The sequence below is a fragment of the Meleagris gallopavo genome, chromosome 15 (genome assembly GCF_000146605.3).
Source record: "Meleagris gallopavo isolate NT-WF06-2002-E0010 breed Aviagen turkey brand Nicholas breeding stock chromosome 15, Turkey_5.1, whole genome shotgun sequence".
In the NCBI taxonomy this organism is placed as follows: domain Eukaryota; kingdom Metazoa; phylum Chordata; class Aves; order Galliformes; family Phasianidae; genus Meleagris; species Meleagris gallopavo.
In genome coordinates this window covers 12780982-12785738 of record NC_015025.2, presented here as the reverse complement: position 1 = coordinate 12785738, position 4757 = coordinate 12780982, and the positions used below count along the sequence as shown (strand labels likewise).

Here is a 4757-nt window from a genome sequence, read left to right as displayed (position 1 = left end):
GTGGGCATTTCACATGGGTAATCTGAATTGCTCTTGGGAAACCTGTTCGAATGAATCTGGGATTTGGGCTCCCACATTTATAACTTACATTACATGTCTAAATTTAGGTAAATGTGAATAGTCCCCTTCAAATAAAGAGGAGAGAAAATAAATATATTTCAACCAGTTGATTTTAAAGCAGGAAATCAAACACTAATAACACAGATAATGTTTTGGGACAATTGATAGACATTCACTCAAGTTAACAACAGCCAAAGCGCCAGCCAGTTCCTGGAGATTCATGACTGTTCAGTGAAGGGAAAGCATCGCCAGGAACCCACCCAGGTCAGCTCAGTACTACAGCTACAATTAGTTTTGGGCAACAATCTAAAAAGTATTGCTGGCTTCCCAAGCGTTTCTAGAAGAAATAGCATCTGGGCAAGCAGCCAGCTAACAGGCTTCTCTCAAACAGTTATTGCAGCATCCAGGAGAGACTGAAATGCTGTAAGGCAAACCCTGCCTATTTCATCCCATAAGAAGTACTTATGTCAGTTACAATAGTAAGTCAGCTGTGGCTTGGTACCCCAAAACAGAACACATGAAATGTAATGCTTGTAGTTCAGTAAGAAAACTCTCAACCATAAATGTCCTCAAAAGCTTACTTTCTATACATCCATTTCCATTAACTTCCGATTTTAATGGAATGTAAATGGAGTCTTTAAACAGCTGATGTTTTAATGTTTGTGTTTTACACTGATTATAAGAATTATTAGAACTACACTAATGAAGCAAAGCTAACACATCATATTCGTGCACTGGAGCTGATATTCCTCCAGTTGCCTCAGAGTGTGAGATCGTACTGACTCCCCAACGCAAAGCTGTGATCCTCAGGCTGTTAGAAGCCCCTATAAATTTGACAATAAATTTGATTACGAGGCTTAAGGCAATTATATGCTCATTACCCACACCACTATGTTGCTCATACTGTGATCCTCCTGCATTTGCCTGTGCTTAAGCACGTGTTCTGCCTCACAAACCATGAACGTTATGAGGAAACTGGGAGAGAGTTTATGCCTCTTACGTTTCACAACCAAGTAGTGCACGTCTGCCTCAAGCACTGCATGGGTATTTATTAAAATAAGAAACCCAGATGCAGAAGGAGTTTTCCACAGCAGTAGGCTCATCTGCTGGGTTAAGGGAAGGACTTAACTTATTTCATGGCATTTTTACTGTCCCAAGGTCAGCCTGCTCCTCATCTCCAAACGTGTCCCAGGAAGGACCTGGCCAAGGCCCAGGGCCATCCTCACAGCACACCGTCTGCCGCAATGTCTGACAGGCCACAGGCAGACACCCATGTTGGTTTTGCCCACTTAGATGAAGATTACTTTGAGTTCCATCACACCAACCGAGGTGACACCACATTGTCCAGAGTGTTTGTATCTTAAGGCCGTCATAAAAATTTCGTATGATAAAACTCACATCAAAAAAACTATTGTTTAGCTTTAACTTTCCAGTGATTTGTAAAGATCGTCTGAACTCTGGAAACACATAGAGTGCATACTTAAATTCTCTTCAACTGGCTCTGATTTGATTTTTAAGTCAACAGAAATAGTTTTGTCATTGATTCTTGTTACAGAAAACGAAGAGGCCCCAGACTAAATGTGTATCTCCTCAGTCAGAGCAGCAAACAATTCCGCATGTGTATTTTCTGTACCTTTTAATTTCTTTAAACCATTGCAGATTAAAAACCTTTGCCATTTATAGTACAGTTCAAAAATCTGTTCGCAGATCTACTATTTACATATAACTCCATTCCAACAGCCTCTCACTTTGGCAACACCAGCAACACCAGACAGACTCTTCTCAGACAATAATTGGAAAATAAGACACATTTGGCAGTTAAGTGCAAACCAAAGGGGATGTTCTGAGGAAATAACATCAGAAGTTGGCAAGATGGCAGATGCGTTCACTTACTTGAACTAAATTCAGTCAACAAATTTTGCAATGTAAAGATCAAACTTTGAAACTTAATTCAAATATTATTTCCAACTTAGTATCCAATTGCAAAAGCTGGAAGTCCACCAAAAGCACAAGCAGATGTCAAAGCACCTTCAATAGCAGGCATTTCAAGGCATTAATGGAAACAAGTTTGCAACAAACAACTCTAGCACTTGTCTGTTGCCAACTCAGTTGTCAGAAAGCACCATCCCTGGGAAGGAGCTGCAAATAGAAGCATGTTAAGAACTTTGGCCACAGGATGTATACCAATGGGCAGCTGAAGGAAGATGCACGAGTCTGTTGAATTTCTTCACTGAAGTAAACAAGATGTGAAGCAAAATGGACACAAAACCAAGTGAGAATAACCTTCTTGATGAGTTCATTCCCATTCAAAATCCCAGTAAATCTGAGAGCAACACACAGCCCAGTGGGCCTTAAAGATGTCTTGTCAACAACATATTGTTCAAGAGACTCTTTAATATACTTTGCAAACACAACAAATGAAAAAGTAAATTGAGAGAATTAAGTGCACTCAGCTTCAGTGCTTGGCCATTGAGTGCTGGGGAATATAGTATTATTTCTTGGAGTTTCAATAATTCTAACGATACCTGTTTTAAATTCTCCCCCCCAAAGAAAGAGAGAAACTTAGGATGGAATGGGTAGAGATGGAACATGGGACCCAAGGGATCAGAGTTCAATTTGTTGTTCCAAACAGATTTAGTGCACAATCTCAGGGAAATCATTAAAGCCAGATGCTTAAAGATATTGAGGCAATAATGCTGCAGTATGGCTTCAAGGACGTGGGCAACAACAAATGTGCTCCCACACCAGACCAAATCTTCTCCCGATTCTTATAATGGACAACACAACCAAGAATACTGGACTCAGGCACATGGGTCGTGGATTCAAGCTGTGGAACGAGGCTCCGCCCCAGTTCTGCAATGTCCCAGGCAAGAAAAACTTGCCCTAGACAAAGTGATGCGTGCAAGGTACAGGGAGACCAAAGCACTCCTGCTTCCTATGAGAGGCAGGCCTCCAGGGTCACGTTCTGCTTTCTAAATTGCTCTTCTTGCACAACACTGGTGTTCTTCTTGCCCTTGGACAGCTGTGCACAGCAAACAGAACATTGAAAGCTGCTTCTCCAAGCTGGAATGCATGCAGCTAGGAGAAACCACAGGAAAGGAAAGAGTCAAGGCAAAAGTATTTGACTCCTTTCCATTCTCAGATAGCCAACATAGTATCCCCATGCATGTTATCATCTTGGCACAGCAAGCGAGTGATTTTCTATGATTAAATAAACAGAAACACAACTGACTCATACTAGCTTTTTTTTTAATGCAGAGAACAGAATGCGTTAAAATACAGTAATCTCAAAATTACAAACTCTAAAGGATATGGCAAGAAAATATTGGCTAGATTAGCGGTTCATTATCAAAAATATAGCCTTTTTCTCAGGCTATTCTTAACGAATTTCTGTGCAGTAATTACTGTTCAAGTGATAGTGTAGTGGTTTAGGATGTCAGCTACAAGCGGTTATCATTTGACTGCTAAACAACACTCCAGAACAGAAAGCTGCAGCAAGTTTTAAAACACACAGCCTTGCAGAATGAATCACAGAGAGCTGCTTCACTTGTGGAACTCAGACTCTTTAGCGACTTTCCATCAATCACTTGATGAGGCAATAAAACTCACTGAGCGAACGATCTATGAAAAAAGACTGAATAAATTGAACTTTTCCAGGGCAGAAATGTATCTTACCTACCAAATTTGTTTACAGGGCAGTCCAGCCCATTATTCAGGATCAAGTCTTCTAAAATTTCTCTATGCAGACTGGAAGTGAAAAGCGGAAGAGGATTTCCAGAACATGACATTTCATCTTGTTGCCAAGGTGTCAGGTGCCTCAAGTAACTTTACCACAAATCAACATAAATCTTGGCTTCGGCTGCTCTGTTACCGAGCAGCTACTGCAGAGCATGTGCTCCAACTTCCAGTGCTGCTGTCTGCACAGCAGTGCCTGGTGCAGCGCAGCTATTCCCACACAAGGGAACATTAGTTAATTTGCATTCACAGTTACCATATGAGGTGTGAGTTTATGGCAGTCCACACATTTTATATTTAGAAAATTAATGTAATTATCTTAGATATAATAACAAAAGTAACTCACCAACCCATCGCAATTGCTGATAGCAACTGAAGCATTTGGCAGATCAGTGATATCCCCAACATAGAGGCAATTCCCATAGAGAGGTTCGATGCGAGTCTCATCCGAGTCCTCCTGCCATTCAACTGTTGCTCCAGGGGCAACGAGCCTGGAGTTTGGCCGCAACCTGAAGTGAAACTCTCTTCCAAAAACAGTGACATTGTAAAATATTTGCTCATTTGCTGCTTCACGTTGCAAATCGTCCACAGCTCTCCTGAAGCGTGCTCTTGGAGGTCCGGACACCAGGTGGGATAGGAACCTGCCCTCTGAGTCGGTGCTGGTGGGGATGACAAGGCTGTACTCTTCTATATTCCTCAGAATGGGATCTTTGCAGGGAGAGATACGAGAGGAGAGAGATACTGGACCCAAAGACGCCACTGGATTTTTATTCCATTATTCATTAGCACAGCAGACACTTACATAAGGCAAACGGACACTGCCCTGTACAAGCACTTGGTTCGCCAGTAAGCACGAAGCGCGCAGAGTTCATTCAAACTTGCCGTTGCTCCCCCAAAGCAGCGGACAGCTGCCCGAGCCCACCCGCCCGCGGGACCGCGCGCTCCCGGCCACGCCGCGGAGT

At 42.3% G+C, this 4757-nt stretch overlaps 1 long non-coding RNA gene across 1 annotated transcript; it reads right to left on the bottom strand.

Annotated features, from left to right (window-relative positions):
• Nucleotides 1-2434: 2434 nt before the first annotated feature.
• LOC116217218 lies at nt 2435-4715 on the bottom strand. The gene is made up of 2 exons (XR_004161434.1): nt 4142-4715; nt 2435-3138 (listed from the first exon to the last, which is right to left on the bottom strand). It is a non-coding gene; the product is annotated as an uncharacterized LOC116217218 (long non-coding RNA).
• Between the last annotated feature and the right edge of the window lie 42 nt (nt 4716-4757).